The sequence below is a fragment of the Molothrus ater genome, chromosome 15, assembly GCF_012460135.2.
Source record: "Molothrus ater isolate BHLD 08-10-18 breed brown headed cowbird chromosome 15, BPBGC_Mater_1.1, whole genome shotgun sequence".
NCBI classification, from domain to species: domain Eukaryota; kingdom Metazoa; phylum Chordata; class Aves; order Passeriformes; family Icteridae; genus Molothrus; species Molothrus ater.
Window position 1 is genome coordinate 1,742,868 of NC_050492.2, and position 25,047 is coordinate 1,767,914.

Below are 25,047 nucleotides of genomic sequence, written 5' to 3' on the forward strand. Positions count from 1 at the left end.
TCACTCGCATCTTGATCGCTGTCACTCCTGATCCTGAGAGCTGCTCCCAGCCACGTCCCGCTCCCTTGGGATCCTCCTGCATCCTTCCTGAGCTGCTCGTGCAGGGATAATCTCATCAGCGAGCCGGGCAGGGGCTGCACCGGGAGCAGAGGGTGATTAACGAGGGCGGCAGTAATTGGGGTGATGCCCCCGTGCCTGTCCCACGTCTCCCAGGCTGATGGTTGATAGCTGTGGGCAGAGCTGCTCTCCCAGGAGCTCCTCCACTGATAATGCACCACAGGGGAAGGTTCTTCCCTTTGTGTGCCTTCAATGAGTTGCAGGATAATTTCATTTTGTTGGTACATAATGAGAACTCGGGAATAATCACTCGCTAATCACTTTCCCCGTGCTAGGCCTGGCTCTGCAAAGCTCTCACCACTCCCTCTTCACTCCTCTCTCTTCAAGGCCAGAGCTTTTATTGTTTGTCTCCATACAAGAGAATGTTCTCCCAGCTGGGAATGATGTTCCCCTGCTCCCTGGTGCTCCCGGAGGTGCTGCACCCTCAGCACCCACCCAGTGCCTCTTCCCTGGCACCCCAGGTGTGTCACCTGCCACCCTGGGGATGTCACAGGGTCAGCAGGGCTCTGTTCTGGGGTGAAACCTTCAGTTCCCTTGCTGGGAGAGTCAAATCAGAGCCCAGAGTTGTCACCCCTGGGTGCCAGGAGGGACCTGTGCCTAGGGAGAGATCCCAGAAATTGTAGGAACACAGAAAATCACCTTGTTCCACCCCTGCCATGGCAGGGACAGCTCCCACTGTCCCAGCTGCTCCAAGCCCCAGTGTCCAGCCTGGCCTTGGGCACTGCCAGGGATCCAGGGGCAGCCCCAGCTGCTCTGGGCACCCTGTGCCAGGGCCTGCCCACCCTCACAGGGAACAATTCCCAATTCCCAATATCCCATCCATCCCTGCCCTCTGGCAGTGGGAGCCATTCCCTGTGTCCTGTCCCTCCATCCCTTGTCCCCAGTCCCTCTCCAGCTCTCCTGGAGTCCCTTTAGGCCCTGGAAGAGCTCTGAGCTCTCCCTGGAGCTTCTCCTCTCCAGGGGAGCACCCCCAGCTCTCCCAGCCTGGCTCCAGAGGGGCTCCAGCCCTGGGAGGGTCCCATCCCTGGATGATCTCCCCAGTGACATTTGGGTCTCCAAGCACATCAGGAGGGTGACTCAAGCTCCAGCAGGACAGGGCACTGCCAGGGCAGGTGCCAGGGAGGGAATGAGGACCTGCAGCTCTCCCTGCCCACTCCAGGGAATCCTGGAGCCAATTCCTGCCCTGGCTGTGCCCAGAACACTCAGACAGGAGGGACAATGGCTCGGAAATGTCCCTTAAATGGGGAATTATGGACATTTGCTCTTCTGAAAGGGAGAGTGGGATCTCCCCTGGCAGGAATTCTCTCTCCCCCTCCTCTGGGGTGTCAGCCCTGGTGACACTGCCCTGCACAGGGATGGCACAGGGATGGCACAGCAGGGGTGTCAGCCCTGGTGACACTGCCCTGGGAAGGGATGGCACAGCAGGGGTGGCACTGCAGCCTGCACAGGGAATCCAGCGGGGCAGTGCCACAGGAATGGCAGCTGCACTCCAAGGTGATTTTGCTGGGAGTATTCCCAACAAATTGCCTGGAAAAGGGGGTTTGGCAAAGCAGCCTCATGGGAACTGGAGGGGGAGCAGGGCTGGAGGGGGTGCAGAGCACAGGGTGAGGAGCAGAGGGGTCCTTGTGCCACGGGCTGTGAGGTAAGTGCTTCTGCTGTCCCTGTCCCTGTCCCTGTCCCCTGTCCATAGGCTGGGGGGCTGCACCGGGACAGTGCAGGACTGAGGGGTTCCCAGACACCAGCCAGGGCAGCAGGAGTTGGCAGCACTGCCAAGGTGCCTTTGGGGATGAAGGTGGGCACAGGGTGGGAGTGAGGGCCATTCCCAGGACTGGCAATCCCAGGGAATTCTGGTCGGGGAATGTGGGAATTTGGCCGGGGGTGGTGGGATCAAATCCAAACAGGAGCTCCTGAAAGAGCCCTCAGGGGCTCAGCCAGAGGGTCTGGGGAGGCACAGGGCACCAGGGCAGGAGTGAAGGGGGCTGGCAGCACACACAGGGTGGCACGTTCCTGTGAGAGCCATGTCCAGCAGAAGGACTCTGATCTGATTTATTTGGCAATTTCTTCAGCTGGATTTCTTCCACGGGTCCCTCCCGCAGTTTTGAGGAGGCTGGGCAGTCCAGGAGGATGTGCTGGGGTGGGATTTTTGTCTGTGTGCCCGTGCCAGCAGTGCCTGGAGGCTATCGATGGATGCCCGATCAATAACAAGCTGCAAAGCCCCGAGGGTGGGGGCAGTTTTGGGTCCTTCTCATGTGGGATAACAACCAAGTCTAGGTCTGGGATAACAACCGAGTCTAGGCCCAACATAACAACCGAGTCTAGGTCTGGGATAACAACCGAGTCTAGGCTGGGATAACAACTGAGTCTAGGCCAGGATAACAGCCGAGTCTAGGCCAGGATAACAACCGAGTCTAGGCCGGGATAACAACCGAGTCTAGGCTGGGATAACAACCGAGTCTAGGCTGGGCTAACAACCGAGTCTAGGCTGGGATAACAACCGAGTCTGGGCCCAAGATAACAACCAAGTCTAGGCCAGGATAACAACCGAGTCTGGGCCCAAGATAACAACCGAGTCTAGGCTGGGATAACAACCGAGTCTAGGCTGGGATAACAACCGAGTCTAGGCCGGGGATAACAACCGAGTCTAGGCTGGGATAACAACCAAGTCTAGGCCTGGGATAACAACCAAGCCTAGGCCCAAGTTAACAACCGAGTGTAGCCTGGGATAACAACCGAGTCTAGGCTGGGATAACAACCGAGTCTAGGCCGGGATAACAACCGAGTCTAGGCCCAAGATAACAACCGAGTCTAGGCCAGGATAACAACCGAGTCTAGGCCGGGATAACAACCGAGTCTAGGCTGGGATAACAACCGAGTCTAGGCTGGGATAACAACCGAGTCTAGGCCCAAGATAACAACCGAGTCTAGGCCCAAAATAACAACCGAGTCTAGGCCCAAGATAACAACCGAGTCTAGGTCTGGGATAACAACCAAGTCTAGGTCTGGGATAACAACCGAGTCTAGGCCCAAGATAACAACCGAGTCTAGGCTGGGATAACAACCGAGTCTAGGCTGGGATAACAACCGAGTCTGGGCCCAAGATAACAACCGAGTCTAGGCTGGGATAACAACCGAGTCTAGGCCGGGATAACAACCGAGTCTAGGCCGGGATAACAACCAAGTCTAGGCCTGGGATAATAACCAAGCCTAGGCCCAAGTTAACAACCGAGTGTAGCCTGGGATAACAACCGAGTCTAGGCTGGGATAACAACCGAGTCTAGGCCGGGATAACAACCGAGTCTAGGCCCAAGATAACAACCGAGTCTAGGCCAGGATAACAACCGAGTCTAGGCCTGGGATAACAACCGAGTCTAGGCCCAGCTGCTGGCTTGGGTTTTTTTGTTTTGCTTTTTTTTGGTTTTTTTGTGTGTGGTCTTTCTTTGTGGCTTTTTTTTTTTGTTTGGTTTTGTTTGTTTTGTTTTTTTGTTTGTTTTGGTTTGGTGGGTTTTTTTGTTTTGCTTTTTTTTTGGGTTTTTTTGCGTGTGGTTTTTCTTTGTGGCTTTTTTTTTTGGTTTGGTTTTGTTTGTTTTTTTTTGTTTGTTTTGGTTTGGTTTTTTGGGGTGTTTTGTTTTTGGTTGGTTTTTTCAATTTTGTTTTTGGTTTTTTTGGTTTTTTTTTGTTTTTCTTTTTGTTTGTTCGTGGTTTTTTTTGTTGATGTTGTTTTCTGTTTTTTTTTTCTTTTGTTTTTTGGAGGTGTTTTTTTTTTTTGAAATTCCATTGATTTCCTTTGTTGTTAATGGGCTGCCGGGTGCCGGGCAGGGTGGGCAGGGAAGGAAGGAGAACGATTGTTGGAATTCTGTGTCCTCGGAGCGCTCTGGGGGTGGGATGGGCAGAGCTGGAAAGGTCACAGAGCAGCCTCTGGGCACATCTGCCCGGCTGCAGCCTCTGCCCGCTGCCAGGCAGCTCCTGCCAGCCCCTGGGCACTGCCCCTGTCCCCACAGCGGGCTGGGACAGTGTCTGCAGCAGAGCTGGAGCCAGCACTGAAGCAGGATCAGCCAGCACAGCGGTGGCAGCCAGGGCTGCTGTGCCCCTGGCAGCTGCAGCTGGTACCAGAGGGCACAGGGTGCCACCCCACCAGCCAGGTCCTGCCAGCAGGGACACCCTGCTGATGGCAGCTGTGCTTTGGGGTGTTCTCTGCTCAAGCAGATGGAGCACGAGCAGGAAATGCCCCCTGTTCTCCCCTCTCCCAAGCCAGGGCGGTGTTTTCATCCCCGTGCCCAGCACTGTGAGCTGGGTGTGGGGAATGCAAACCTCTGATCAAACATTCCCCCATTCTTCCCCTGCAAAAAAAAGTCTAAAGTGCACCCTCGGTGAACAGAGGGCTGAAATTGTGCTTTCATCAGCCGACAGGAGGCACAGAGCAGACCTCAGTGCGAGCCCAAAGCAAACAGCAAAGGGCAAAGTCGGGGCTGGGTGGATTTGTTTGCCGAGTGAAGGGTTTGGGCACAGGGGTGATGCCACAGTTGAGCTGGGAGCGTCCTGGGCTGTGCAAATGCCAGCAGGGGAAGGGAAAACCATGTGGAAATGAAGAGGCTGCTGGAGAAGAGGGAAGAATGTGCCGGCTTTGCCAAGAGAGGGTGTGAGAAGCGGCACCAAGCCCTGCCCCCGAGTCCCAGGAGGTGCCAGCAATCCGCGATGCTGCCCCTTTAAAATGTGGGGGGAAAACCACCCAAATGAGGAGCCGGCTGAAAATTAGTAGAGCAGAAAACTCCAAATGATGCAGAGCTAATTCCTTAAGTGTCAGACTGGCTGGCAGACCCTCCGCTTCTCAGCCCTGCAGCACCCCTGGGCTAACGGGGGGGTGAGAGGGGCCCCTCGCTGCCCCGGGCCCGGCCCCTGGGGTCCCCCGCAGTCCCCTGGGTCACTCCGTGCTCCCCTCCCCGCCCTCAGCCCCGTGGCATCGCCCCCACCCCGCTGAGAGGGCAGGGGAAGTTTTTTAATATATTTTTATTAACCTGTAAATTTCTTTTCTCTCCCCACCGGCTCGGATCGATGTTTGCAGTTTACCGAAGTCCAAGGCACACAGATTAAATCCTCTGCCTCTATTACACGAGATGGGCTTTTATTCTCCCTCTGATCACTCGGAAATAAACAGTGGGAGAGGACAGGGGGGCAGGCAGGAGGCGGGGAGGGGGCGAACCAATTTCAGACCTGTTTATTCCCTACCAGCCCCGCAGCTCCCAGTCATTAAACAAGTCACTTATCCTGCACGCTGCTCCAGCCCGGCCTTCCCTGTGCCCCTGCCCTGCTGCTGCTCTCCCCTTCCCCTCTCCTCTCCCCCTGGCTCTCCCTCCCCCGTCATTTAAAAAAGAACAATAATAATTAGGCAGAGCAGCCTCTAACACAATTGTTTCAGCCTGAGCAGGCAATTAGGGCAGGCGGAGCGAGGCTAATGAACGGTGCATTGGTTCCCCAGCCGTGCCCCCACACACATCCCCACAGACAGACAGACAGACAGACAGACGTGTGGCTGCTCTGCCAAGCCGTGATCCTGACGGGGCAGGGGACACGGTGCCAGCACTGCCCCGGGCTGGGCAGGGGGCACAGGGCCAGCTCAGCCAGCCTGGGGGCACGGGATGGGCAGGGGCTGGCAGTCAGCACTGCCCCAAGCTGGGCAGGGGGCACAGGGCCAGCTCAACCCACCCAGGGGCACAGGGTGGGCAGGGGGCATGGTGCCAGCACTGCCCCAAGCTGGGCAGGGGGCACAGGGCCAGCTCAGCCCACCCAGGGTGAGCAGTGGGCAAGGGGCACGGTGCCAGCACTGCCCCAAGCTGGGCAGGGGGCACAGGGCCAGCTCATGGGGTGGGCACCAAGCTGTGCCCGAGCTGCTAGGCTGTGACTTTGGCACGGGGACATGAGTGTCAGCACCGCTCCTGGGCACTGCTCAGCCACCCTGGGGTGACCCAGCGGGAGAGGCAGAGGCAGGGCAGGGCAGGGACTGGCGGTGCCAGTGTGGTGACAGGGTGCAACGGTGGCAGGGGTGCAGAGGTGACAGGGGTCAGCAGTGACAGGAGTGCAGCAGTGACAGGGGTGCAGTGATGGGGGTGCAGCAGTGACAGGGGTGCAGCAGTGACAGAGGTGCAGCAGTGACAGAGGTGCAGGGGTGACAGAGGTGCAGGGGTGACAGGGGTGCAGCAGTGACAGGAGTGCAGCAGTGACAGCGGGGCAGCAGTGACAGGAGTGCAGCGGTGACAGCGGTGCAGTGATGACAGGGGTGCAGCAGTGACAGGGTGCAGCAGTGACAGAGGTGCAGGGGTGACAGAGGTGCAGGGGTGACAGGGGTGCAGGGGTGACAGGGGTGCAGTGATGACAGGGGTGCAGCAGTGATGGGTTGCAGCAGTGACAGGAGTGCAGCAGTGATGGGTTGCAGCAGTGACAGGAGTGCAGCAGTGACGGGTGCAGCAGTAACAGGGGTGCAGCAGTGACAGGCTGCAGCAGTGACAGAGGTGCAGCAGTGACAGGGGTGCAGCAGTGACAGGGTGCAGTGGTGACAGGGTGCAGGGACACTGATGGTGGCTGCACACAGACGCGGCGCCACACCGGGGGCCAGGCAGCTGTGCTGAAATATTCATGCCAAGCTGGCTCAGGAGGCAGCGGGAGTTCTTGGAAACTCACTGTGCCTCCTGGATGGAGCTGTCTGGGCACGGCAGGAGCACAGGAGAGGGGCAGGGAATGTCCCCACCCCTGCCAGGGGATGTGCCCATAGTGTCCCAGGGTGTGGAGCCTGCTGGTGTCCCACAGGGCCAGGGCCAGCCCTTGGGGACAGTGCAGTGCCACAAGGCCATGGCAAGGATGCTCTGGGAGCAGCTGGTCCCAAGTCAGGACAGGCTGTGAGGGGACAGCAGTGTCACTGCACAGGGTGATGGACAGGGAGGTGACAGTGACAAGGAAGTTTGGAGGCAGAATTCCCCCACAGGTGACCCCAGATGTGTCACTATGGTGGCTGCAGCAGAAGGGACAGCGGCTGTGACATTCCCGGAGCTGCCTCCTGCACCGTGCCCTGGAGTTTGGGATGGGAGCCAAGGGCTGAGCCCCCTCCCTTTCAGGGGGCTGTGACACCCCCAGCACAAACTGGAGCTTGTCCTGGCCCTGTCAGCTCCAGGGCCTGATCCAAGGGTGGGGCTGCAGCCGTGGGTGTGCCCTGGGGAAGGGGACATTGAGGATTTAGGGCTCTGTCACATCCCCCACGTGCCCTGATGTCCCAGCTGGCCCCGGGCTGCCCCACACACAAATATTCCTGGTTTTCCTGAAGTGTTGGCATCTTTTGGCCCCCTGACAGCTGGCATACGCGGGCAGGGTGGCACTCAGTGGCACAATGACAGGAAACCTGCCCTCTTTCTGGGTCAGAAAGGCCTGGGAGCTGTCTGTGCTCAGCTCCTGCCCTTCCCAGCGCCCCCATCCCAAATCCCACTGTATTTGCTGTCCCTCAGGCCGCTCCCTCTTACTGCTCTCCAAATGTCTCTCTCCCAGTCTCCATGGTGTTAAATTATATTTCCCCAGCTGGATTACTTTGCATTTGTTCAGAATGAATTTCATTTGGCTATTTCCTTCCTAGGCCTGACCCTTCTTTCCCAGTGCATTATCTTTTAGCTCTTTGTCCTCACCAGGATTTGCAGCACCTTCCCATTTCATATCCTCTGCAAATTTAATTAACAGGCTCTTTACCCTCCCTCTTTCAGATCAAATGAAGATGTTAAAGGAGAGCAGACCTGGCACAGATCTCACCACTAACCACTAACAACAATACAAGTACCTTGCACTTAAATTATGCACTTTCCATCAGAAGATTTCAAGGGCCTGTGCTGCAGAAGGATAATTATTAAAGCCGGGAACTCCTCTCCACTGGGGAATTTAATATTTGAGGTCTGCCTCAGGGCATGTGTCTTGTTGACTGTTGTGTTACCACTGGCCTTGACAGGCCTGGGATCGATGGCCCTGCGGTGCTGCTGTCCCTGTCCCTGTCCCTGTCACGCTGCTGTGGAGCTCCCCGCAGGAGGGACCCCCAGCTGGAGCCCCAGGCAGTGACCTGGCGCTGCTTCAGCACTGTCACCTGCTGTGGTGCCAGGAAATGACTCAGGGAAACGCTGACATTTGGCTGGGTTGGGAAATCCGGGGTGTTTCAGCCTCAGTGTGGTCATGGCATGGGGACAGAGGGGTCCTGGGCAGGGTGGGGCACACGGGCTGTGATTCACCTGCCCTGGGCCATGGCAGGAGGGACTCTGGGGGCTCCTGGGGCCAGCAGGGTCAGCTCCTGGTGGGAATCACTGCCCTGGGGATGAGCAGTGTGAAAAATGCGTATTTTATGATTGGCTTTTCGCAAATATTCAAATGAATATTATATGTGTTGTGTTAGAAAGTAATGCTGTATTAATTCTCTTAAGTAGTGTGTTAAACATAGTTTTAGGTTATAAAAAATGTTAAAATAGAAACAATGCTTTGTAGGATATTTTTTTAAAGAAAGGACTCACAGCGAGATAGCAGCCACAGGACACCTGAATCTTTCAGAGAACAAGGATTTATTGCCCTCTTATCAGAAGAAACGAACATTTCCCGCCTCGAAGGCACTGTCAGGATTCAGAGGAAGAAGCTGAGGATGACCAGACAGAATCCTGTATTTGAATGGAATTTATGCATCATGTATGAAGTGTATGAATATGCAACAGGCTGTTGTTTTTAAGGGTTAATCCTCTGTTAACGTGGGTCCTTTTTCAGGCTCGTGCTGCCCAGAAAAAGGTACCCGGACATTTGTAACTCTTTGTATTTATTGTCTCATATTGTCCTAATTCAAATTGTCCAAATTGTTATTACTCTAATTGTATTACTATTTTTTATAACCATTTTATTAAACTTTTACAATTTTACAACCAAGTGATTGGCGTTTTTCACAGCAGTGCCCCCGGGGCAGGGCTGAGTTCTGAGGGTGGGGCAATCCCACCTTGTTTTCCCTTCAGCACACACTGGAAACTTCCCGTGCTCTCTGCATGGGGATTACAAACTGGAGCTTCCCATGGGAATAGAAGGTGGCAAAACCCCCAAAAACCTCTCTAAAATCCTGCTTTTGCTTCATTTTAATGGTGGCACAAACTGTGGGACAGCTGCAGCATAAAAGGGATTTACAGGACAGAGTTCTTCACACAGCAATGGCCTCTGTTTTTTTGCTGTTTTCCAACATTTAACAGCTGAATGTTCTCCTGTGTCAGTGCTACCTGCATGATGAATAATGCACGCTGCTCCTGCTCTGTGTGACTGTGTTCCCAAATCCCAGCTGCATTCTGTGCCTGCACACGAATCTCCAACCAAATCTGCTGCTGGCCCCTCCTCCAGGGCCACCACCCTGGCCACAGCATCCTGCTGAGAGTGTACCCCAAAAAGGGCATTTTCTGTGCTCACTGCTCCAACTTCCTCAACAAAAATTGCCCTCAGACCACGGGAACTGAGTGCACGAGCTGCCAAAGGGAAAATCCCATGGATACAGGGGTGCAAAGAGGATCCAGCATCCCTGCAGAGACTCTCCCTAAGGCTGGACAGTAGGGCTGGAAAAACCTGGCTCTTGGAAGGTGCTTATTAGTGCCTTCCTGGTAATGCTCCCAAAGTCCCCTGTGCTCCAGGCTCCTGCCTTGCAGGAGGAATTCTGTTATTCCCTGGCTGTGCAGTCCCTGAGCCTGGCATTAGTCCCTGTGACATTTTTCTCTCCTGATAAGTCAGCTCATATCCTTGATTTTCACAGCAATATTTCAGAGAGGCTGAGCTGGAATTCATCTGCTGTTCATAACAGAAGGAAAATAACCCCCAGTGCCATTTCAGGGGAATATTGATATGGCTCTGAACAGGGGGAAGGGACTGTGCAATTCCAGCTGGAAATTGGGACTGTGAAATCCCAGCTGCAAATTGGGGCTGCCCTCCCAGCACTGAGCTCTCAAACACCCCCTCCAAAGAGCAGTGGGATTAAGAACCCAAATTCCTCACAGGATAAACCAGGAGAGAAATGAGCTGACAGTGGTGGGAGCTGGATTTTTGGTGGGCCAGATTTTCCAGAGCAGCTGGGGCTGCCCCTGGATCCCTGGCAGTGCCCAAGGCCAGGCTGGACACTGGGGTTGGAGCACCTGGGACAGAGGGAGCTGTCCCTGCCATGGCAGGGGTGGGATGAGATGGGATTTAAGAATTCCAAACCAGTCTGGGACTCCCTGATTCTATTCCATGACCTACTCCTGGTAGTTCCTGCAGCACTGGGCTCTAACCCTAATTGATAACTAATGAGTTAACCCTTAATCAGCCACTCAGGTTGCCATTTCTCTTTTCCACGTGGGTTTCCTGCCTCTGCCTCAAGGAGTTGGGACCCATTCCTATATTCCCTGCCTTTTGTTTATGCCAAATTTTCAGCACCCGCCACGTTTTTGCTCAGGCAGTGAATCAGCTGAGATGATGACAGCCAGTCCCTCTAATCTTCTCCCCAATTTTCCCACCTTTTCCAGCACAATCCGTTTCCTCCACACCTGCAATCTCCACCCTCATCCATGGCCAGGGCCGCTCTGGCTCTCATTCTGTGCTGGAGATGGGAGATAGAGCACATCAAAGTCAGGATTTTCCCCTTTTCTTGCTGTTCTCTGCACAATTTATTATCAGGGAATTGTGCCAATCTCGTGCTGCCAGGCTGGGAAGGCGCTGCCGCTGCTGCTGCTTCGGATTAATTCAATCCAGGTAAAGTTGTCTGGGCTGTGAATTGTCCCTTTCCCGGTGCCAAGTCTGCTTGGCCAGGTTATCACTCCTCGGGAGCAGCAGCAGCCAGCTCCTCCTGAGGCTGGAAAATGCTCAAAAAATAAAAATATAAAAATATCCACTGCAGGTTTGCCTTGGAGAGGAGGGAAATTGGAAATTAGGGAGCAGCAGGAATGAGGTGGGGAGCCTCTAAAAGCAGCTCCTTGCTGGGTGAAGAGTGGCCAAGCTCAGCTCTGTGGAAATCTCTCAGATTCTCCATGCCCTGAATTCCAGTTTGTCCTGGTAAATTATTAATCCAGCAATAAAAGCATTTCCCCTTTCCAGGCCTCAAAGCTCCGCTCGGGGCCTCCCGTGGCTTTTATCTCCTGCTCCATCCCAGAGGAGGAAATGAGGTGATGGGATGGTCCCAGGGGAGACAAAGGGATGCATTTGTGTCCCTGAGCTGGTGTTTTCCATGTGCTGCATCTCAGGAAAAGCTGCCCAGGCACAGCTGGGTGCTGGGGTGTCCCAGCAGTGAGGCCACAGCAGCATCACTGCCAGAGGGCAGCTGGAATTTGGGAGCAGCTGGCACCCAGAGGGGCAAAGTGCCCCATGGGAATGTCACCTGGGGGGTCTGGGCTCTCTCCCACACCCCCAAGGAGGCCAAGAGATTCCCTGGGTCTAAGAAACCAAGGCTTTCTTGGCCAGGTGCAGTGAAAGCCCCCTGGATCCTTTCCCTGGATCGTGTCCCCTGGGGGGCTCTGCTGGGGAAATGGGGAATGCTGGGGGTTGAACAGCAGGAGTGGGAATGGAAAACCACAGTGGGACCATGGGATGGCAGAGCAAGGAGAAGATGGACAGGGCTTGGAGCAGCCTGGGACAGTGGGAGGTGCCCCTGCCCATGGCAGGGGTGGCACTGGATGGGCTTTGAGTTCCTTCCAACCCAGCCTATTCCATTATCCTGTAATTCCATGATCTCTGCTTGCCATTTGAAACTGGAGCGAGGATTTCCCTGACTGGTGTCCCTGAGGACAGGATCTGCAGCGCACTTTGCCATTGCTGTATCCCACAGCTCTGCCTTTCCTCCTTCCCTCCCCCAGGTGTTCCCTGCTGTGCCCCTCCCTGCCCTCTGGCAGTGACTTCCCCCCCCTTGGCAGCTCCGTGTCACCGACACCGGCGCTCCTGTCACCCTCGCGTCACCTCCGATCGCGGCCCGGCTGCGCTGCTGCGGCCCAGGAGGAGGCAGCCAGGCAGAAAGCAGAGCAGATGTCAGCCCTCTTCGTGTTTACAGGGGAGAACATCACCTGGCATCACCAGAGACACGGGCAGTGCTCAGTGATCTCCTCCTGGGGAGCCCAAGGACGGCCCCGCACCTGGGGCATCCCCGAGCCTGGAGCCAGGAGAGCTTCAGCATTCCCTCATCCTGGCTCTCAGGAGGGAAACCACATTTCTACAGAGCACAAAAGCTCCTGAGAGCAGAGCCTGGCCTGACTGCGTGGCCCTGAGGCCCTGAATTGCTGCGGGCTCTCCTGGCAGAGTTTGTCCCCTTTGCTGTGTCACAAGAGCCTGGGACAACTTCTCAGCATCAGCTCGCTCTTGGATGTCTCTGTCACTGTGAACTGCTTCTCCTGCAGGGCTTGGCTCTGTATTCCCACCTCTGGACAGCTCTCCTGGAGCCCCTTTAGGCCCTGCAAGGGCTCTGAGCTCTCCCTGGAGCTTCTCCTCTCCAGGGGAGCACCCCCAGCTCTCCCAGCCTGGCTCCAGAGGGGCTCCAGCCCTGGAGCAGCTCCATGGCCTCTCTGGACTCATCCAGCAGCTCCAGGTCCTTCCTGTGCTGGGACCCCCAGAACTGGAGGTGGGGTCTCACAAGGACAGAGTAGAGAGAGACAACCCCCTCCCTTAAATCATCATGATCATCATGATCAGCTGCTCATCCACGAGCTGTTGGTTCTGTTCCACGTTCCAGTGGGAATCCATGGCTCTCTGGGATTGCAGGAGCTGTGAGGGGCTGGGAAGGGTGGGAAGGCTGAGCTGGTGCACACCTGTAATGAGGATGATTGAAGGCTGAGTGCAGGATGATACAGAACAATATCAGTAAGTGGTTTTAGTGTCAGCAATCTTCAAACTCGCTGTCAAAGGGAACATTTAAACGATTTTCCTGCTACTCCAACGCATCCAGGTTATATTTATATCCAGAGAAAACTGGTGCTATAAATGTCAGCTTTGGAGAAGGGCTGGCTACATCCATCAGAGCAGGAATTAAGAAGGAGGGAGGAATGATGTATCATTGCCAGCTGATGGACTTGTCTGCAAGGAAAATCCCCGAGGCCTGATCCATGGCAGGGAATGTCCCAGCCCAGGAATATCCCAGCCCAGTCCTGGTGTTTGGGGCATCCTCTGTTTGTGGGGACATGTCTTGGTTTGAACAGCCAGGTGTCTGCTAGGGAGGGCAGGAGCCTCCCCTGAAATGGAAAATGCAAACCCCCTCCCTGGAATTATTGTAATTTTGAAATTAAGGGGGTCTCAAACAAAGATATGGGAGTAGGAATAACAGTTCTGTACTAGGGAAGAAAATAAAAAATTTAAAATTAAATAATACAGACCAACACTGCCAGGGTCAGACCATGCCCTGTCCCCTGTGTGTCAGGGGGTGGCACAGCCCCATCCCATGGGGGCTCAGCCCTCCTGCAGTGCCAGCTGTGGCTCTGCTGGAGCAGGGATCCTGCACAAGGGGGGAGTTTTCCTCTGCAGCTCCAGGGCTGCTGGAGATGGGCCTGGGCTCCCTCTGGCAATGCAGGGCAGCAGAAAGCTGCCCATGGGGCAGTTTGTTCTCTATCTCTCCCCCAGCCAATCCTCCCTGCAGGAGATCTCTGCTGTCCATGGCCACTGAGTGTCCCTGCAGGGCTGATCCAATTCCAGCATCCCATGGGGAGATGCTGCGCCCAGGGCAGGAGCCAAGCATTCCTACCTGGATCCAATGTGAGCCTGGCACAGCACAGCAGCCTTTGCCCAGTGCATTGCCAGAGGAGCAGCTTCTGCTGCCCTGCATGGCCAGAGGGAGCCCAGGCCCATCTGCAGCAGCCCTGGAGCTGCAGAGGAAAACTCCCCCCTTGTGCAGGATCCCTGCTCCAGCAGAGCCACAGCTGGCACTGCAGGAGGGCTGAGCCCCCATGGGATGGGGCTGTGCCACCCCCTGACACACAGGGGACAGGGCATGATCTGACCCTGGCAGGGGTTTGGTTTTTGTTTGTACTATTGCATTTGTATTTTTAATTTTCCTAGTAAAGAACTGTTATTCCTATTCCCATATCTTTGCCTGCAAGCCCCTTAATTTCAAAATTAGAATAATTCAGAGGGAGAGGGTTTACATTTTCCATTTCATGTGAGGCTCCTGCCTTCCTAAGCAGACACCTGGCTGTTCAAACCCAGAGAAGATCCCACATCTGATGTCACCATCCCACCCTGGGCCAGGGCTGCTCCAGAGCCCTGAGCCAGCACAGACCCTCATGGGCACTTCAGCTGCTCAAAGCATGCTGTGAAATTTGTTTTTCCCTGGCAAACTTCTGCCCATATCCTGTCCTGCCCATCCTTTTCCAGGTGGGATGAGGTTGGAATAAATGGCCTGTGGGTTGCTGTTGCAGATGTGACAGAAATATGATCACATTTTCAAACATGACACAGGGCAAATTGGCCCTGGCAGGTGAAGCAGCAGCACAGGGCTCCTGCTAAATGCAAGGACTCGCTGAAATCCCATTAATTGCTGGGCAGAAAATACAAACAAATGAGGGGAAACCATTGACATTCCCGAGAACCTTTGGGTATCAGCGGGAAATCATTCCCAGCTCGGTTCACGGGTTCTGCTGACAAGTCCAGGAGCAGGGAAAGGTCAGCACTGCGGGGCTGGGAGGGCACTGGGGGTTCCAGTGGCAGCAGACACGGCTGCCTGTGTGTGCCTGAGCCCTCCCCCAGCTCTGCCTCCCATGCCTCCCTCCGTGCCTGCACTCCTGCCTCCTGCTCCGAGCCATCTGCCCCTACAAAACGCTCTGGGAACGGAGCCCAGGCCATCCCTGGAGCTGAGGGAAGGGAAAAGGGAGGGCTTGAACCTCCCCTTCAGTGAGCAGTGGATTCCTGCCAGGGAATCACCTGTGCCCACATCCTGGCAGTGCCAGCCGGGTCCTGCCTCCATCCTGGCTGTGCTGGAGGGGAACAGCCCCGCTCCCATCACAGCCAGACTGCCCCAGCACCTCCCTGCTCCTTCACCCCACAAAGTGAGCGCAGGGAAACCAGGGATTGGCATCCCAGAATCCCTGAATGGTTTGAAGTGGAAAAAGCCCATCCAGTGCCATCCCCTGCCATGGCAGGGACACCTCCCACTAGCCCAGGGTGCTCCAAGCCCCATCCAGCCCAGCCTTGGACACTTCCAGGGTGATCAGCTTGAAAAAAAAGGGAGGTGAAAGAGTAACTTTCTCAGTCTGGGGAATAAAACTTTGATTATTGGTTCAGGGATTAAAGCAAAACCAGAGCCAGAGCCAGATATTGGTAAATTCTGAATAGATGGAGAAGTCTAGGGGCAATTAACCCTCACACCCCAGGGCTGGGGCAAGTTCCACCTTGAGTCCTTATTTTCCCTCAGGGAAAACCACATTTTAATTCAAAGATTTGTTGGAGGGAAGGGGCAGCACCCCACAGGATGTTCTGTCAGGCCTTCAACGCTCCACTGGATAAAGGCAGCAACAGCTGCCCTTGGGCCATGGATGGATCATTTCTGCATTGATCTGAGCTAAAATCATTTAAAAACCAGTTTTTAATGCCTGTCCCCTACACTTGGGCTGGCACTGCCAGCTGGCAGGTGGAGCAGGAGGATCTGAGGGGATCTGGGCAGGGGGAGCTCCTCCGTGGGATTTGGGGATCAGGCACATCCTCACACTCCTGCCTCCACCTCAGGAGGATTTTGGGACCTCCCTTCTGGGGTGCTGCTGAGGAGGATGGGGCACAGGGGTGGGCACTGGGATGGAGGACAGGGATGGAGCACAAGGATCGGACACAGGGATGGGCACAGGAATGGGCACAGGGGTGGGCACTGGGATGGGCACAGGGATGGGCACAGGGTTTGGGCACAGGGATGGGACATGGGGATTGGGCACAGGGATGGAGCACAGGGATGGGCACAGGGATGGGGCACAGGGATGGAGGACAGGGATGGAGGACAGGGATGGAGGACAGGGATGGGGACAGGGATGGGGACAGGGATGGGGACAGGGATGGGGCACAGGGATGGGGCACAGGGATGGGCACAGGGATGGGCACAGGGATGGGCACAGGGGTGGGACACAGGCTGGGTGCCCAGGATCTCTCTCCAACAGGAAATAGGAATAAAGGCCAGCCAAACAGACACGATGTTCCTCTCTAATCAGCCCCATCCTCCTCCAAACCTCAGCTCAGGCACCTCCCGGGCCAGGTATCATAAGTGAGTTGTTAATCACCCTCTTGGGCTCCTCTCCAGCCCATGTGCCCTTGACCCTGGGGGTTTTTAGCCCCCTGTGTTCCCTGCACCCCTTCCCTGGAAGAGCAGCGAGCTCAGCAGAGCCCGGCTCTGCTTTCCGACAGCACCACGGAATCCGAGACGGCTCCGAGAGGCGCGAAGGATTCCTGGAGCCTGGGAACATTTCCATGGCATCAGATAGTGCTGAGGGTGGAGAGGGAGCCTTGAAACCAGACCCTGGGCACTCTCGCCTGGATTCGGAGGCTGCCGGGGTCGGGTTTCAGCAGCACAAAGCGGAGGAATTGTCGCTGTCCCTTCAGGACACGCAGCTCCTGTGGAGGGGAAGGCACCACCCTGCCCTTGCCCGGCTCTCCGGGCACTGCCCGGGCACAGGGGGGTTCCCAGCAGTGCTTCCCACACCTCCACCCTGCCCTGCTCCTCCTGTGCTTGGGTTTGGGGGTTCCCAGCCATCCCAAGCACCCCCCCAGCTCCAGGAGCTGCTGGGCACCCCAATCCCAGTGCTGTGGGAAGGACAGGGGCTCCCTGAGCTCCCTGGGGCTCTGGGCTCCTCTCTCTGCTCAGCCCATCTCCCTGGTGGCTGCTGCAGACAGCCAGAATCCCATTGTGCCATTCACATCCTCTGGACATGATCCCTTCACCCAGGGTTTTTCTCCTGGGAAGCTGAGAAACCTCAGAGAAAAGGAAAACAATTCGGATCTCATTTGCTTCTCCTGTGTTGTGCTCATGTGGAATGTGTTTGGAGATTGTTCACCCACAGGTGATTGTTCCATTGCATTCTGCTGGGAGTTGTTTTGGCTCTTTGGCCAATCAGGGCCAAGCTGTGTTGGGACTCTGGAAAGAGTCAGGAGTTTTCATTATTATGATTTTAGCATTCTGTAAGTATCCTTTCTGTATTCTTTAGTATAATATAATATAATATAATATAATATAATATAATATAATATAATATAATATAATATAATATAATATAATATAATATAATATAATATAATATAATATAATATAATATAATATAATATAATATAATATAATATAATGTCAGCCTTCTGAGAACATGGAGTCAGATGCATCATCTCTCCCCTCGTTGGGTTTCCTGAATTTACAATACCCATGGGATTTTCTTCTTTCCCTGCTGGAACTGTGTCTCATCCATGGGGCTTTTGCCTTCCCAGTGCCTCAGACAGCCTGGGCACTCCCAGGCAGGCCAGGGCTGCCAGCCCTCAGCTCAGGAATGCTGGAGGGATTAGTGCTTTCCCTGACCTGAGCCGCTCACCGAGCCTTATTTTTGTTAGGGAGAGAGGGGATTAGGCAGTGTTATTTCTTGGTTGTAATCCTATTTTGAAAGATACTCGGAATCCCGTGGCCCTGAGCAGGCAGGACCTGTCTCAAGCTCCTTTCCCAGCTGATATCCCAGGCAGCTCCAGCCTTCCCAGGCTTTGGCACCCACAGGTGCAAAGCACAGGTGGGAACACCCTCCCTTCCCCAGGCACTGCACTGGGACACTTCCCACACCACAGCTCAGCTCTGGAGCTGTGTTTTTATTTCAGGCTTTGGTCTGACCCAGCCTAAGTAAAGAACGCTGGCCTTGCCTGCACTGAGGCATCTCCCACCTTCCCCAAACCCCCTTTCTGGGAGGATTCGGGGATTTTTGTCTCCTTGCAAGTCCTGCAGTGTTTTGTCCCAATCCTTCCCTTCCAGCAGTTGAAACATCAGAGGAGCAAAACTGGAGCAGATCCCTGAGCCCTGCCTGCCCCCCCTCCATCCCTCCCCAGCTTTCCCCAAGCTTTTATCCCAAGTTTCCCTCCAGCACATCCCCCCCATGGCATGCTGCTTTCTGGAAGGGCTCACATTTCCTGTCATTTGCTCTTTCCAAAGGGCTGGAAAAATTGGGAAATGAGGATGTCTTGTCAGCCACAGGGGAAACCACAGCATTGCTGGGATTGCAGAGCATCCCATGGGGAGTAGCAGCCTCCCAGGACTGTCCCACAAAACCTTTCCTGGCCTTTCCATGGTGCTCCTTGCTCAGGGCAGGGACCCACATCCCCAGGGAGAGATGAGGAGCTCCAGACACCTCTTTGCACAGAATTCCCTCGTTCTTTAGGCAGGAGGGGGTTCCTGCCATGGTTAATCCATGGGAAGCAGTGTCTATCCATGGGATTTCCAGCATTTCCCAGAGCTCTCCCCTTCAGTGCAGCTGACCCAGTGATGTTCTGGTGCCCATTTAGGAGAGCACACTCCGAGATGTTTCCAGAAGGATGAGTTAAAGCCTTCCCACATCCAAAAGTCCTGGTGGTCCTCTGAACATGCCAGCAATCCCTGCATGCAGGGCAATGGCCATGCTGAGGCTGAGATGCCCTCAGGAGATTTGGGGCCACGGGATTGAGGCCCCTGCACTGGGATTTGCTGTGGGGAATGAGAGCGTGGCAGGACTGGCCCAGAGCTGCCCAAAGCCAGGGAGTTCTCCCCCTTGCCAGTTGCTCTGGGAAATCTCATTTTCCATCTGCCTGGAACTGGGAGTGTCTGAGTGCAGGGCAGGGAGTGCTGAGCCTTAGCAAAGCGTGGAGGCCATTCCTGAATGCCATAAATCTCCCTCTGGGCTCCGAGGCAGGTGTGAAATACAGGATGCTCCTCGTGTGTCCCGCAGCTGGGCAGGATTTACTCCACGCCAGGCTCTGGATGCACATTTCTTATCTCAGCCCCGAGATTTATGGAGTCCCTGAGATTTATTCTGCCTGTAAAATGCTGTTAAATGCAGGGCTGAGTTGTGCAATGGCCATTGTTTGGGAATGCTTTGTGTCTGCTGGCAGAAAAACGGGCACAGCCCCTCCCCGAGCAGCTGCCAGGTGGGAAGAGGCTCAGGAAGGATGTGAGGAACCAGCCAGGGGCTGGAGAGGGGCTGAGATGCAGCAGCATCCTATCCTGGTCCTGCTGAGGAGGGCCAGGGGCAAGGGGGTGTCCAGGAAAGGGGGAAAGCACGGAGGGAGTGAGGGGATGGTGAAAATTCCAGTGTTGTGCTGCTGGGGATGCAGCTCCATCCCTCTGCTCCTGCTGCACAGGGACATGTGGGCAAGGGGGTACTGAGGCAGAGAGGCCAAAAAATGGGGAATTCTTAGGAAAAGGGATGGAGGGAATGAGGGGATGGTGAAAATCCCAGTCCTGTGGTGCTGGGGATGCAGCTCCATCCCTCCCTGCTCCTGCTGCAGAGGAACACTTGGACAAGGGGACACCAAGGGATAGGCCAAAAAATGGGGAATTCTGGGGAAAAGGGATGGAGGGAGTGAATGGCTTGTGGAAAACTCACTCCTGTGGCTGCTGGAGCTGCACCATCACCCTGCTCCTGCTGCAGAGGGACACCTGGGGAAAGGGATAAGAGCCAAGAAATGGGAATTTTGTGGGAAAGGGATGGAAGGAGCGAGAGACCAGCCACGAACCCAGCCTGCTGCTGCACCAGCTCAATCCTGCTGCACAGCAGCTGCTCGGGGGGGATTCCCATGCAGGCCGAGGGCAGATGGGCAGTGGGAAGAGTTCCCCGAGCCCCGGGGCTGTCACCCCACTGCCTGATGGAGGACAGGGATGGGTGTCCTGGGATGCGCCCTGAGCCCCGGGGCTGTCACCCTGAGCCCCGGGGCTGTCACCCTGAGCCCCAGGGCTGTCACCCTGAACCCCGGGACTGTCACCCTGAACCCTGGGGCTGTCACCCTGAGCCCCGGGGCTGTCACCCTGAACCCCGGGGCTGTCACCCTGAACTCTGGGACTGTCACCCTGAACCCCGGGACTGTCACCCTGAGCCCCAGGGCTGTCACCCTGAGTCCTGGGGCTGTCACCCTGAACCCCGGGACTGTCACCCTGAGTCCTGGGGCTGTCACCCTGAACCCTGGGACTGTCACCCTGATCCTCGGGACTGTCACCCCTCATCTCACTCCTCGGGACTGTCACCCTGAACGCCGGGACTGTCACCCTGAATCCTGGGACTGTCACCCCTCATCTCACTCCTCGGGACTGTAACCCCGAGCTCTGGGACTGTCCCCCCGCTCCCCGGGGTTGTCACCCTGAACCCCAGACTCTCCCCCCGCTCCCCGGGGTTGTTCCCCCGCTCCCCGGGCCGGGCTCGGCGCGGGCTGGGGGAGGCGGCGGCGGCGCTGCCGGCAGCAAAGGCTCTTTTGATGGAAAGGAAAATGTTCGCTTTTGAAAAAGCTGGAGCCGGGGAAGGAGCCTGGGGGTTCCCATGGAAACGCTGAGCGGTGCCGCAGCTCAGCCGCAGCTCCGGGGGCTCGGGCACAGCCCCGGGCGCATCCCGGGACAGCGGCCGGGAAACGGGAGCGGCTGCCGGGAAGGGCTCGGTCCGGGGGCTGGGGGACGGAACCCGGCCGTGCTGAGCAGAGCAGGGACCACCACCAACCAGCCCGCTGTGAACAATTCCTGCTGGGGAGGAGTGACAGCGGCGGGAGTGCCGCCCATTGGCTCCCGCTCCTATCTCCGGGAGGATCGATAGAACAAATGAGAGCGGGCAGAACAATGCGAGAGAGAGCCCTGCAAACCCCAATTACCCCACAGCTAATTAATGTGTTTTTAAACAAACATTATGGCAGCGCTTCAAACGGCGCCGAGGCGGCCGCAGAAGTTCCACGAGGGCGGCGGAGCAATTCCTTAGCCCGGGGCGGTGGGGTGGGAAGGATCCCAAAACAAGAGTGGGGAGGGAAAACAATTGCTCGATCCGAGCCCAGCTGGGGGAAAGCGGGAGCTCTGTGCAGCGCACAGCGCGGGGACTGCGCTCCCCCAGCATCCCGCAGGGCTGCAGATCAATAGTCCTGGAGAAAAACAGGGAACGGCGAAGAAAAGGAGGAAAATGCACCGCAGCAGCTCACGCAGCCCTTCTAGGAAGGAGCAGACAAAGGGATGCAAGGCCCAACCTTCCTGCAAGGACTGTGACCCGGAAAGCTGACCCCTGAACAAAGGGGATCCTTGGGAAAACAACGGAGCACGGCCCTGATGCTCCCTGACAATGCGGGAGAGTTATCCCGGGCCGGGCTGAGGAAAACACAGCAAGGCCGGGAGCCCTGGAGATCCCTGCACAGCTCCCGGACACACCCCGGGCAGCTGGAAACCCCCCTGGCCACGGCTCCGGGGGAATTCCAGCCACAGGAGCAGCATCCTGAAAACCCAGCTGGATCCTCCCGAGGAGGGGCAGCCCCACAGCTCCAGATGCTCCAGTGCACACCAGAGAGGGGTTTGCCCACCCCAGAGATTGGGGAAATTGCTGCCTGAAGGAATTGGAGATCATCTGACAACACTGAACCTGTGCATGGACCCATCAGGCTTGGGATAAAATCAGAGAGGCTGAAACCAGGCCTGGATGAGCACAGTGCAGGCACCAGAGCTGGGCATTGTGCAGGAAACATCCACTGGGGATCCTGGAAAGCTTCTGAGCAGCCAAAAGGGGCTCCAGGAGAGCTGGAGAGGGACTGGGGACAAGGCAGAGGGACAGGACATGGGGAATGGCTCCCACTGCCAGAGGGCAGGGATGGATGGGAGATTGGGAATTGGGAATTGCTCCCTGGCAGGGTGGGCAGGCCCTGGCACAGGTGTGTGTATCCTGTCTGCAGCTGGCACCCTGAGATTCTCCTTCCTCCTCCTCAGCTCCTGGACATCTCTCTAAATCCATTTCTGGCCCTGATCATGGACACTCAGGCTGAGATCTTGTAAAGAGGGCAGGGTTAGATTCGATTTCAGAAAGGTTAGGTTAGACTTTACAAAGCCTAGATTAGATTTTAGGAAGAAATTCCTCCCTGTGAGGGCGGGCAGGCCCTGGCACAGGGTGCCCAGAGCAGCTGGGGCTGCCCCTGGATCCCTGGCAGTGCCCAAGGCCAGGTTGGACACTGGGGCTTGGAGCAGCCTGGGACAGTGGGAGGTGACCCTGCCATGGCAGGGGTGGCACTGGGTGAGCTTTCAGGTCCTTCCACCCCAAACCATTCCATGATCCTGTGATTTCCCCCAGACTTTCCTGGCTCCTGCCATGTGATTCACAGACAATTCCCATGAGGGTTGTTGTGTTTTTTGCTCAATCCAACTCGGCAAATTTTTCTCCCAAGAATTTATCGAGGCTGTTAGCACTGACACACTTTTCCAGACTCTGGGTGGAGTCTGCAGTTGGGGAAGGAGGATTCTGGAATTGCCCCCTGTTGGTGGCCCAGGCCCTCAGCCAAAGTGCTCAGATGGCAGCTGAGCCCCTGCTGGGAGTCCTCTGTCCCTCCTTAACCCAGCAAGGCCTTGTTTAGCCCTGGAAAAGCAGCTGGAGGATCTCTAGGAGGGATTTCACTGCCCAGTGATGGGGGACGGGGTTGGATGGACACAAATCCTGCAGTCTGGATGTGACAGGACACAGGGAATGCTGGATCCAGCCCAAATCCTGCAGCCTGGATGAGATGGGACACAGGGAATGCTGGATCCAGCCCCAATCCTGCAGCCTGGATGTGACAGGACATGGGGAATGCTGGATCCAGCCCAAATCCTGCAGCCTGGATGAGATGGGACACAGGGAATGCTGGATCCAGCCCAAATCCTGCAGCCTAAGCCTGAAGTCCCCTGGGGTCAGTCCCTGCTCAAACAGGGTCAGTGTTGGAGGCACCTCTGGCTTTTGGCTCTTCCTCCCTCCTGATGGTCTTTGCCTGGTGCAGGGGAGCACCCAAGCCCCAGAAATCCCATTTTTGGGTCATGACTCCAATTCCTGGTGCAGAGGAGCACCCAGCTCCTACAAATCCCATTTTTGGGTCACGCCTCACTTCCAAACTCCCTGCCAGGAGCCCAAGGACAAACTCCCAGCTCTATGCACTGCCAACCCAGGCACCCACCCCCAGCCAGTGTCGCTGCAGCTTCTCCTTGCTCCCAAACCCGCCGGTCCCAGCCTGCCCTGGGTCCCCATCCCTCGCCTCCTGTGTCCAGCCGGGATGCACAGGGATGGAGCAGCAGAGGGGGCGGCCCCAGGCAGGCAGGGGAGGTGTCACAGCCCTGGGGCTCCTTGTGCCCGGGACAGAGGAGCTGTCAGCGCTCAGTTGCAGCCCATTAGCAGGGTTTGAGCCCAGCGCTCCCTGTTTGGGATAACTGATGGGAGCAGGCCGGAGAGAGGCAGCAGGAAGCCCCGGGAAGGAGGTTTGTGCTCTGCTGCTCTGGGGGAGTGCAATCCCAGCTGCTCCTCCCTGGATTTCTCAGTGCTTTGTTATCTCCTTCCCTCCTGCTCCTGAGCCGTGGCCCAGGCGGAGCAGGAAGCAGCTGGGGCCTGGATTACCTGGGACAATTCCTTGCCCTGACAAAGCTCTGGAAGGAGCAGGAAGGAAGCAGCACAATGGCCCGAGGCAGGATGAAGGGTCCGTGCAGGAAGGCACCCCCCCCTCCCTCCCTCTCTCCCATCCCTGCCGTGTCTGGGGAGCTCTGCAGGCATTCCTTCCCTTGGATGCTGGGGAGGAGGGGGTGGGAACCTCCTGCTCCTCGTTTCCCTGTGCTCCAGGTGCTGCAGGATCCCAGCCCTGGAAGCACAGGTGAGCAGCCTGGCCTCGGGGCTCCCCAGGGAGATGCTGTTCCACGAGCTGACCCTGCAGGAAGCTCCTTGGTGGGAGAGATGCTGCTCACTTCCAAAACTGTAGAAAGGTCTATTAAACCTTATCAAAAACACAACAGCAGGCTGAATAGAGAAAATATTACAGCACCAGGAGCAGAGGATTTTCCCCACCATGTGCTCACCCACACCATGGAGGTTTCACCTTTTAACCCTTTAGCCCCCCAAAGTTCAGTCCATCGACTCCTCCTTCCCTGCCCAGGGGTGGAGATCCCTTCCTGACACCTTGAGTGGGGCTCAGGTGCTGCCACAGGAACGAGTGACCCTCCCAAATGTCCCAAACCCAGGGCACCCCTGATAACAACACAAGGGGGGTAAACCACAACTATAAATCCATAAAACTGCTCCTGGCATACACACAGGATATTTGCCTTTTAACTGTGAGGGTCAGCCATGGCATTGCTCATCTGTCACACTGGGAGAGGCTCAGGTGTGGTATTTGCTGGGTCCCCCTTTAGTTACAAGGAGTCACCCCTAAAGTCCCCCTTTAGGACAAGGGAGGAATTGAGAATCTGACTTTATGTTTTTATTATTTTATGATATGATGTTATATTAAAGAATACTATACTAAAACTATACTAAAGAATAGAGAAAAGATGCAAACAGAAAGCTTAACAAGATACTAATTAAAAACTTGTGAGTGCTGCCAGAGTCCCAACACAGCTGGACAGTGATTGGTCGTTAAGTAAAAACAATTCACATGAAACTAATCAAACAACCACCTGTTGGATAAACAATCTCCAACCACGTTCCAAAGCAGCAAAACACAGGAAAAGCAATCAGATAATTATTGTTTTTCTCTTTCTCTGAGGCTTCTCAGCTTCCCAGGAAAAAAAATCCTGACAAAGAAATTTTTCCAGAAAACATGACAGTGACACTCAGGAGCCAGTGGTGGTGGTGCCCTGTGTGTGGTGTGGCAGTGCCATGCAGGTGGCACTGTCCCCTCTGTGCCACTCTGCCCTGAAGGGTGGGGAAAGCACAAAGCAGGAGAAGCACCAGGGGAGCTTTGGATTGGATATTAGGAACAATTTCTTCTCCAAAAGGCTTGTCCAGCATTGGAACAGCA